The sequence below is a fragment of the Bos indicus genome, chromosome 2 (genome assembly GCF_029378745.1).
Source record: "Bos indicus isolate NIAB-ARS_2022 breed Sahiwal x Tharparkar chromosome 2, NIAB-ARS_B.indTharparkar_mat_pri_1.0, whole genome shotgun sequence".
Lineage (NCBI taxonomy): Eukaryota > Metazoa > Chordata > Mammalia > Artiodactyla > Bovidae > Bos > Bos indicus.
In genome coordinates, this window is record NC_091761.1 from 74,319,670 (window position 1) to 74,331,520 (window position 11,851).

Below are 11,851 nucleotides of genomic sequence, written 5' to 3' on the forward strand. Positions count from 1 at the left end.
TTTCCTATACTACTTTCCAACTTCCTCCCCTCCGAGAAAGAGAATAAATGGACTTATCTTCTAAAAGACATGTGATAGTGAGAATTTAATGGTACTTCTTTGGTGAATATTCTATGAGAGCTATAGAGAGTAGTATGTTTTCTCAGGAAGAGCAGGATATAGAAAGCTTTGATTCCTGGTCACTTACTATGTAATGTTAGACATTAGACATTAGACAAACTACTTAAATGATGTAAACCTCAAAGAGTGAGGACATAATGCCATCTCATAGTATTATTGTATAAATTAAAGGAAGTATTATTGCTGAGTAACTTTTCCTCCCTATGGAGTTGTTAATTCACTGACAGGGAAAAAATGTCAAACAGTTTTTAATATAATATACTACCTCATTGACTATTACAGCTATAGAGGTCATAGCGGTGAAATTAGAAGAAATTCTGTATAGACATTCTCATTATTAAGCCAGAATTTATTGAACATATGACTCTTCCAATCCCAGTTTACATAAATCAACCATACATAACTGTGCACATATGCTCTATAGTCTTACACTAATATGAACTTGTTTTTTTTTTTATTTATGAGTAAGATTAACAAATTTCTTACTTGGTAGGCTTTGGAGGTGTGGTTTAGCTGTTGATTTCAGTAGTTGTGTCTGTTCTGGTATGCACGATCTTATATACCTATCAGCAAGAAACTGAGGTTCTCATCCTTGACAATACATGTTTTCCTTTGTTCTGACTCTGGCCACACTTTGTCATGGTTTTAATTTGTACTTACCCAAAAACTAAAAATTTTGAGACATTAGCACAACTTCTTTGGGAAAATGTCTGTCTCAGTCTTTCACCAATTTTAAAATTTGATTATCATTTTTTGTTGTTGTTGAATGCTAGGAGTTCTTTATGTATTCTGGATACTAGTCTCTATGAAATATATGACCTGCAAACACATTCTCCCACAGTTTTGGTTGTCTTTTAGTCTCCTGTTAGTTTTTTCTGATGCACAAAAGTTTTGAGTTTTTATGAGGCACATTTTGTCTTTTCTATTGTTTACACTTTTGATGTCATATCTAAGAAATCACTGTCAAATTGAAGGTTATAAAGCTTTATAGATTCAGGTTTTATATTTAGCTCTCTACTCAAATTTTTGCATATGATGTGAAGTAAGGGCCCAACTTTATTCTTTTTCAAGCGGATATCCAGTTATCTAACCATCATTTGTTGAAGAGGCTGTTCTTTACTGATTGCATCACTTTGGCACCCTCATTAAAAAAAAAAAAATGGTAATACAGTTGAGCCTTGAATAACTTAGTGAGTGGACATCGACCCTCTGCATAGCAGAAAATTTGCTTATAACTTTACAGTTGGCCCCATGTATCTGTGGTTTCACATCTGGGAATTCAAACAATCTCAGATTATGAAGAACTATAGTAAGTATTTATTGACAAAAATCCATGTGTAAGTGGACTAACACAGTTCAAACCCGTATTATCAACTGTATATAGAAGGGTAAATTGGAAACTTCATTCCATTTCACTGGTCTATTCTTATGCCAGCACTACACTGTTTGGCTATTGTACATTAGTAGTAAGTTTAGAAATTAGGTAGTGTAAGTCCCCTGATGTAGTTCTTATTTTCTGATAATGTTTTGACTGTTCAGATCAGAACCCCTTGGAATTTCATATAAATTCTAGGATTGACTTTCCCAGTTTTACAAAAGGGGTCATTGGAATTTTGATAGGAATTGCATTGAATCTATAGATTGCTTTGGGAAATACTGAATCATAACAATCTTTTGTCTTCCAGTTCACAAATATGGGATGTATTTTTATTTGTTTTTATTGATTTCTTTTAGCAATGTTTGTAGTTTTCAGTGTACAAATCTTGAACCTTCTTGTTTGAATTTATTCCTGGCATTTATTCTTTATGATGCTATCACAAATTGAAATTGCTTTATCAATTTCCTTACTGGATTATTTATTTCTAGCATATAGTGACACAGCTCATTTTTAAGTGTTGATCTTATACCCTGCACTTTTCTAAATTCATTTACTAACCCTAACTTTTTGTGTGTATGTGTGAATTTTGGGCCATTTTATTTATAAAAGACCATGTTATCTGTAAATAGAATTTTTTCTTCTTCCTTGCCAATGTGGATAGCTTTTATTTCTTTTACTCGTTTAATTGCTGTATCTAGAATTTTCAGTAGAACGTTGAATAGAATGACAAAACAGACATTTTATTTTCCCTGATTTTAAGAAAAAAGCTTTCACTTTTCCACCACTGAGCATAACAGAAGCTCTGAGTATTTGTAAATGTCCTTTATCATGTTGAGGAAGTTAACTTCTATTTTTCTTAATTGTTTAAGTCATAAAAGGTAATGGACTTTGTTCAATGCATTGTATGCATTAATAAAAATTATCATGTGTTTTTCTTCATTCATTTCAACAGTTTGGTATGCAACATTGATTCATTTTCATATGTTGAAACCTTCTTTTATTCTTAGGATTAATCTCATTTGATCATGATATAATCCTTTTAATATGCTGCTAGACTGTTTGCTAGTATATTTAAAGCACTTTATTTGCAAAAGGGACACTGGACTGTAATTTTGTTTTGTTGTGATGCATTTGGCTAGCTTTGGTATCAGAATTTTGTTGATATCATAGAATGAGTTAGAAATGGTAGCCCTTATTCTATTTATGGAAGAGTTTTAAGGGATTGGTCTTAATTCTTCTTTAAATATTTGAAATAGACTGGTCCTGAACATTTTTAGAGGAGGTATTGAGTCAATCTTACTCTTCAATCACATTGAATTGAAGAGATTGTTGTGAGGTAGGGATGGTGTGATAGGGATCCAATTTCATTCTTTTGCAGGTAGATATCCAGTTATCCCTGAACCAATTCTCGAAGAGACTATTCTACCTTTTATGTAACATTTTATCCCATAAGGATGCCCAGTATCCAAGGCATCTTATCTGTACACCTGTGATTCCCAAACCAAGTGAGGATAAGTCCCCCATCACATAATTTTCTGTCAAAGCCTTTTCCAACCTTTTCCTGAAGAGAGACTCAGGAACGTCTTTGGCCCGTCCTGCCGCTACAGATGTCTTCAGAGAATTTGAGATGAGCAGTGGCCTTTGCCATGCTCTTCTCCCCCAAACTGCAGAGAAGGCTAAGGTGTTCTCAAGCCACATACTGCCTCTACTCTTGTCACCTCTCAGACACACACAATATTTCTTGTACCTTTGATTTTGTTTTATCTTAAAATGTTAGTCACTCATTCATGACTGACTCTTTGTGACCCCCATGAATTGTAGCCTGCCAGGCTTCTCTGTCCATGGAATTCTCCAGGCAAGAATTCTGGAGTGGGTTGCCATTCCCTTCTCCAGGGAATCTTCCTGACCCAAGGGTTGAACCTGGGTCTCCTGCATCGCAGGCAGATTTTTCACCATCTGAGCCACCAGAGAAGCCTTATTTATCCTAACTACTCTACTAACATCATAAAAATTCTCTTTCCATCTTAAAATTTCATACTACAGTAGAATTTTCATTTGAGGCCCCTCAACACTGGCTGAGAGAATAGAATATGGAGGGTAACCATGTTGTAGTGAAAAGGAAAAAAAGAAAAGAGGAATTAGTTTTTTTCTTTCCCTTTCCTGAGAACAAAGACGATAAAGAGAATAATGAACAGGCCTGAACATTCCTAGTTTTTCTTTAACTGCTCCTAACTCGGGATCTACACTTCACACCTATTTTCCTTTGACTTTGTGCTAAATACATCCTGTGTCTAGTGTTTACCCTTACAACACCCACCCTTCCCCTTGTAGTTACATATCAAAAAGTAGGCTGCAGAGCCATGGAACTGTCAGTGCAACTGTTGGGTTACTTACTCCAGCCTATGATTGTCTTTGAAACAAAGAAAGAGAAAGAAATCGAGATCCTAACCCCTTTGTTCCTCATCACCAACTCTTGACCGAGAGCCTTCATCTTGTATATGCCCCTAGAATCCTCCCAGAGTGGGGACACGGTTCTTGAGACATGAGCCTATTGCATTTCCTTCTCTGCCAGCTGAGAATTAAAGCCACCTTTCTATTTCCTCCAAACTCTGTCTCTATATTTTTTATTCAGCCTCTGTGGGCAGAGAAAGCCACAATTTTGGCTAGCAACAGCCCCATGTTTACTCCAAAGCTCCGTCCTTTCAATCTGAGCCCCTACTTTGGCTTCTGCACATGGGGCTCTAAGATATAAATAATTGCCTTGACCATCCAAAGTCTCCAACAGCATCTTTCCTGACTCCTCACCAAATGCTTCTTCAAGCCAAGGCCAGAACATAGATTGCTTTTTTTAGAATCATAAATAAGACTCTCTCTCACCCATAGGTCAATTCTCTTTGTTACTGACAGTACAAGTTAGAGCCACACTTGATAACTCAAACCATCAGTGAAAGATCAGACCAAATGGTCCTGGAACCTGGTGCCTGGGCTCCCTGGTTCTTTTCAACTTGAGATTGAGTACAGCTTTTCTAGAATTGTCATCTTCCTTTCTTTCTCTTCCTAGTCCCTTTGGCTTAGTAATAAGTGGATTCAGTATCCTTCTTGGCCTTGACTGGCTCTCTCCATACACACAAAGGCAGAAGGGCAAGCTCTACTTAGGGCTTAAATATAGGGTAACTCAATCTTTCTGTACAGGTATCAATATTTTAGTAGAAATTTTTCTATTTCTTTTGATAACTTCAAAATTATAGAAGAACATATGGGTAGTTTTTTAATGTATGAGCCGCAAGTGCTTCCCTGTGGCTCAGCTGGTAAAGAATCTGCCTGCAATGCAGGATACCTTGGTTCAATCCCTGGGTTGGGAAGATCCCCTAGAGAAGGGAAAGGCTACCCACTTCAGTATTGTGGCCTGGAGAATTCCATGGACTACAGTCCATAGGGTTGTAAAGAGTTGGACATGACTGAGCAACTTTCACTTTCACTTTCATGGGTAGTTTTAGATTAGATTTGGGGAAATTATTGGTTATCTGCTATAACATCATTGTAATATTCCTCAAATTAAGGGTTTTTAGATTTTAAGTGGAAATATTTTACAAGCCATTATTGGTGCCTAGAGAAAATTGAAAAACAAAAATAAAAACTAAACAAAAACAGGCTTGACCAAGCATGATAATTATAATGCAGAAATATAAAAATGTGTATATATAAATATGGGTGTGTATCTGTGGATTTTAAATTTAATTCTGTTAAAGAAACCAATTCTCTAGAAATAGTCTTAATATTTATAAGAGATGTAATAGGAATTTAGCAAAAAGCAATCACCATTGAGGACATTTTTATCAGATGCCCAAAATATGACCTTGAAGCTTATCTAAAATATGCTCAAAGAAATCTGATGAATAAGGAGTATAAAGACGTTCATTTGGGAAGATAAGAAGTGAAGATTACGTATGACTGAAGAAGGCAGAGTCAGCTACTATGGAAGCACCAAAGAAAGGGACACTGATCTAAAGAGAAGGCAATTTGAAGACAGTGGGGTTGTCATCACCTCCTGTGAAGATAAACCCCAGTTAAGAGCAATGATCTGGGAGAAGCAAAATAAACCAGAGTCAACAAATGTGTAAGAACAAATATTGTAGCTTGGTAAAACAAATTGCATTTTTAAAAATTGAAATATAATTGTTTTACAATGTTGTGTTAGTTTCTGCTGTGCCTGCATGTGCATGCTAAGTCGCTTCAGTTGTGTCTGACTCTTGTGACCCTATGGACTATAGCCTGCTAGGCTCCTCTGTCCATGGGATTTCCCAGGCAAGAATACTGGAGGGGGTTGTCATGCCCTCCTCCAGAGGATCTTCCAGACCCAGGGATCAAACCTGGGTCTCCTGCATTGATAGGCAGATTTTTGACCACTATAGCCACCTAAGAAGACTTCTCTGCTGTATGAAGAAGTAAATCAGCCATCTGCATACATTTCCCTCCTGAGCCACCCTCCTACCCACCATCCCAACCACTCTAGGTCATCACAGAGCATTAAGTGAGCTTCCAGTGCTTTATAGCAGCTCTTCTATTAGCTATCTGTCTTATACATGGTAGTGTATATATGTCAATCCCAATCTCCCAATTCATCCCACCCTCATCTTCCCTCTATGTTCACTTGTCCATTCTCTAGGTTTGTGGCTCTACTCCTTCCTTGGAAATAGGTTCATCTGTACCATTTTTCTAGATTCCAAATATATGCATCAATACATGATTTTTCTCTTTCTGATTCACTTCACTCTGTATGACAGTCTCAAGGTCCGTCTCTGTCTTTGCAAATGGCAGAGTTCTGTTCCTTTTTATGGCTGAATAATTTTTCATTGTATATATGTACCACATCTTCTTTATCCATTCATCTTTTGGACATTTAGGTTGTTTCTATGTCCTGGCTATTGTAAATAGTGCTACAGTGAACATTAGGGGTAAGGAAACCATAAACAAGATGAAAAGACAATCCTCAGAATAGGAGAAAATATTTGCAAATGAAGCAACTGACAAGAAATTAACTCGAAAAATATACAAACAGTCCATGGAGCTCAATAACAAAAAAAGAAAATAATGAAAAAATGGGCAGAAGACTTTAAGAGACATCTCTCCACAGAAGACATACAGATGGCCAAGAGGCACATGGAAAGATGATCAACATCACTATTTATTAGGAAAATGAAAATCAAAACTACAATGAAGTATCACCCCACACCAGTCAGAAGGGCCATCATCAAAAAAGTCTACAAACAATATATGCTGGAGAGGGTATGAGGAAAAGGGAACCCTCTTGCCCTGTTAGTAGGAATGTAAATTGATACAACCTCTGTGGAGAACAGTGTGCTTCTGCTGCTACTGCTAAGTCACTTCAGTCGTGTCCGACTCTGTGTGACCCCATAGACGGCAGCCCAGCAGTAAGAACACTGGAGTGGGTGGCCATTTCCTTCTCCAATGCATGAAAGTGAAAAGTGAAAGTGAAGTCGCTCAGTTGTGTCTGACTCTTAGTGACCCCATGGACTAGAGCCTACCAGGCTCCTCTGTCCATGGGATTTTCCAGGCAAGAGTACTGGAGTGGGGTGCCACTGCCTTCTCCAGAGAACAGTGTAGAGATACCTTAAAAAACTAACTGTAAAACTACTGCATGACCCAGAAGTCCTGCCCCAGGGCATATACCCAGAGAAAACCATAATTCAAAATGACAAGTTGCATTTTTAAAGTACATTATATTTGTGAAAACTAATGTTGTAATGTTAATAACATCTATGCCTTTTTTTCCTCTTGTGTTGTTCAAAATGTTTTTGTTTCAAAGCAGGACAGCTTTTGACAATACGGTAGGGTTGAAAGTCAGAGAGAATGTACCCAGATCTAGAGGACCAGAGTTGAGATCTCTGGCTTCACTGAGGGGCCAGACACCAGGGTAGATGATCAGTAGTTCTGTAAAGAGTATTATTCAAAGGTTGATGGTTGGTTTTGTTGTGATGTATGACTTTTTCATATATCAGATCAGATCAGATCAGTCGCTCAGTCGTGTCCGACTCTTTGCGACCCCATGAATCGCAGCACGCCAGGCCTCCCTGTCCATCACCAACTCCCGGAGTTCACCCAGACTCACGTCCATCGAGTCAGTGATGCCATCCAGCCATCTCATCCTCTGTCGTCCCCTTCTCCTCCTGCCCCCAATCTCTCCCAGCATCAGAGTCTTTTCCAATGAGTCAACTCTTTGGATGAGGTGGCCAAAGTACTGGAGTTTCAGCTTTAGCATCGTTCCTTCCAAAGAAATCCCAGGGCTGATCTCCTTCAGAAAGGACTGGTTGGATCTCCTTGCAGTCCAAGGGACTCTCAAGGGTCTTCTCCAACACCACACTTCAAAAGCATCAATTCTTCGGTGCTCAGCCTTCTTCACAGTCTAACTCTCACATCCATACATGACCACAGGAAAAACCATAGCCTTGACTAGACGAACCTTTGTTGGCAAAATAATGTCTCTGCTTTTGAATCTGCTATCTAGGTTGGTCATAACTTTCCTTCCAAGAAGTAAGCGTCTTTTAATTTCATGGCTGCAGTCACCATCTGCAGTGATTTTGGAGCCCAGAAAAATAAAGTCTGACACTGTTTCCACTGTTTCCCCATCTATTTCCCATGAAGTGATGGGACCGGATGCCATGATCTTTGTTTTCTGAATGTTCAGCTTTAAGCCAACTGTTTCACTCTCCACTTTCACTTTCATCAAGAGGCTTTTGAGTTCCTCTTCACTTTCTGCCATAAGGGTGGTGTCATCTGCATATCTTAGGTTATTGATATTTCTCCTGGCAATCTTGAGTCTAGCTTGTGTTTCTTCCAGTCCAGCGTTTCTCATGATGTACTCTGCATAGAAGTTAAATAAACAGGGTGACAATATACAGCCTTGATGAACTCCTTTTCCTATTTGGAACCAGTCTGTTGTTCCATGTCCAGTTCTAACTGTTGCTTCCTGACCTGCATACAAATTTCTCAAGAGGCAGGTCAGGTGGTCTGGTATTCCCATCTCTTTCAGAATTTTCCACAGTTTACTGTGATCCACACAGTCAAAGGCTTTGGCATAGTCAATAAAGCAGAAATAGATGTTTTTCTGGAACTCTCTTGCTTTTTCCATAATCCAGCGGATGTTGGCAATTTGATCTCTGGTTCCTCTGCCCTTTCTAAAACCAGCTTGAACATCAGGAAGTTCACGGTTCACATTTCATATATAAGGAGCTTCAAATCTATAGCAGACTCAGCATAAGAATAGTATGCACCTGGGCTTCCCAGGTGGCACTGGTGGTAAAGAATCTGCCTGCCAGTTCAGCAGAGATGTAGGTTCAATCCCTAGATCGAGGGTAAGATCCCCAGGAGTAGGAAATGGCAACCCACTTCAACCAGTATTCTTGCCTGGAAAATCCCTTGGACAGAGGAGCCTGGCAGGTTAATGTCCATAGGGTGGCAAAGAATCAGACATGACTGAAGTGACTGAGCATGCACTTTCACCATAGAATCATAATTTTTGTAAGTCAGGAGTGGGGCATCTCTGGTGGTAAGTACATCACAGAATGTGCTGAAACAAGTTCCAGGCATTTGAAAGGATACTTTGTTAGAATATGGCTTCCGTGGTGGCTCAGAGGGTTAAGCATCTGCCTACAATGCAGGAGACCTGGGTTTGATCCCTGGGTTGGGAAGATCCCCTGGAGAAGGAAATGGCAACCCCCCTCCAGTACTCTTGCCTGGAAAATCCCATGGACGGAGGAGCCTGGTAGGCTACAGCCCATGGGGTTGCAAAGAGTCAGACATGACTGAGCGACTTCACTGTCACTTTGTTAGAGTTAGAAACAGTGATGGGCTTGGCCAACTATCTATTCCAGCAAGAATCTGAAACCAGTAGGACTGGATAAGTAGAAATCTGAAGCTTAAACTAAGGTTTACAGATTTGGTCATATGGCAGAGTGTAATGAAAAGATCTATGATTCATGGCATATGTGTGTCCAGAGCTCCCTCTAACCGCAAAAGATAGTCTGTTCCACAGCCATTTTGAATGAAAAGTGTTGCCTGCCAAATCAGTAAACAAAGAATGTTGCAGCCTTCAAGCCAACACATTACAGCCTCCACATATATGAGCCCTGAGAGAATTCAGGCTAGAACCAGGATGCCTGCCATCAAGCCATCAGCCACTGAAGCCCCACCCCAAAGAAGCACCCTGAAGAGACTCAAGATGAGAAAGTACAAGACACTGGCCCCAGAGAGCTGAGGTGCATAGCAATTTCAGAGAGCCCAGACTCTTGCATCTTTCCATATATAGAAAAGTTCTAAACTCATTAACTTGAGATATCTGATTTTCTTTAATTAACAGTAATCATTTGATGTTCCAACTATCTGGTCTTTGTTTCAAAAACTCCCATATATCCTGGCTCTTCCCTCGTCTCTTCAGAGCCATTCCTTACAACTATCTGAGAGGCTGTGTCCTGGGCTTAATTCCTTGGTTTTGTTGCTGAATAAAACATAATTCTCAACTTTTAGGTTGGGCATTTTTGCAGTCAACACACAGTATGTACTCAGTCTTTTTCATAGGCGCCCAGCAAATTCCTGAACTGACCAAAAAGTAGGACAGATTTGAGCTTTGCAGCTAATTTAGTACATCTTTAAGGCCAGGTTTTCTAAACTGATTTCCTAAGTTAGTTCTTATGGTCAAGCAAGCTTAAAAATGATGTACGCAAAATTTCCATCTGACGGATTTGTTAAATATCTATAAGTTAAACAAACAAACATGCTTTGTTTATCCCAGCATCTAAAAAATTTTCTTAAGAAAGGACTCCTTTTTATGGACTATGAAAAATCCTGCTTTAATCATCACAAGAGACCAGAAATCTAACCCAGAGGGTTTCCAGCCCTTGCTAAAAGCATTCACAAGGGTTTCCACTCCTTGCTAAAAGCATTCACCACTTTCTTTGCCTCCCTATTCAGCCTCTGCACTTGGCCCCAAGAGCCTGTACACCAAGATTGTGGAAGTATTTTCTTTCCCAGGGGAGTAGATGTCTACACTCATTTATCTCTTGTTGACCATTGCATATATCATTCTCTCAGTCATCACTTACTACCAGATTAACTCCTACTCTTTGTCTCTCTTTTTTTTAAAGACATCATTCCCTCTCAGGAAACTTCACATCTCCTTGCCACCCATTCACTACCAAATCTGCATGCAATGTCCCTAATAAGTGCTCCCTAGTTTTCTTTTGTTAAGTAGGTATTTACTGAATATCTATTTTGTGCCGGATTCTTGGGTTACATCAGTGATCAAAGCAAAACATCTACCTTAGCATCTATCTCCCTAGATACCAAGCCATACACTTGAATCATTAGATTTTAAATTATCTACTTTCTTTATCTATCTCTCATTCTTACTCTAGCTGTGTAGGAACAAGATTCGTCCAATTTCTTCAGTTTTGTTCCCAAACTCAGCATCACTTTTATGATGTTGTAGTCATTCGGTGTTTATCAATGGCTATGAAAAATAATCATATCATTTCTTATTCATTTTTCCTTTTGTTTGCTATAGTTTCAAATTTCAAAATCTTATCTGTGAAGATATCTCTAGGAAGTCAAAATAATTTATAGTGCAAATTTCTTTGTCAGATCTCAGCGATAATGGAGCAAAACTTCTAGATTTTGCCAAGTTCCCCTTGGCCACCCCTCTAGTTTTTGGCAGTAAAATCTCTCACCATTTCATACTCACATTTCCAGGAGTTAGGAGGTTGCAGTTTTATTAGCTTTTCTAACAACTTTCTGCATAATGTATAATTTTAGTGACTTAAATGAATGAGTTTCTGTTGAGGTTTGTGATGAACATGTTCAAATAGCCACTGTCAGCTTAAGCTGTCAGTCACCGTTGGCTGGCACAGAATAAAGCAAGAACAGAGTCCAGATTTAGACCAATTTGAATTAAACCCTCCAATTGTCCACTGGTAGTGTGACTTTGGGAAGCTCACTTAATATTCTTGAGCCTTACTATCCTCATTTGCAAAACAAGAATAACTAAGCCCCTTGCTGACCTCATAGAATTATGTGAATCTTCAAAGAGCTAGGAAGGTAACAGACCTCACATAGTACTGTTTGACATATAGTAGAAATTCTGTAAATGTTGGTTTCTGTTTCCTCCCAAGAGGGTGACTTTCCTTTTATGAACGGGATGGGGGAAAGAGATATGAGAATGCCAAATTTTGGTGAGAATGTTAAATGGAGGCATCTTCGTTTGAGGATATTAGGTCTCCCTTAGTTCAGCCTTAATTATTCAAAGGACTGAGCTGAAGGAACTGGAGGTAAATGCATCAT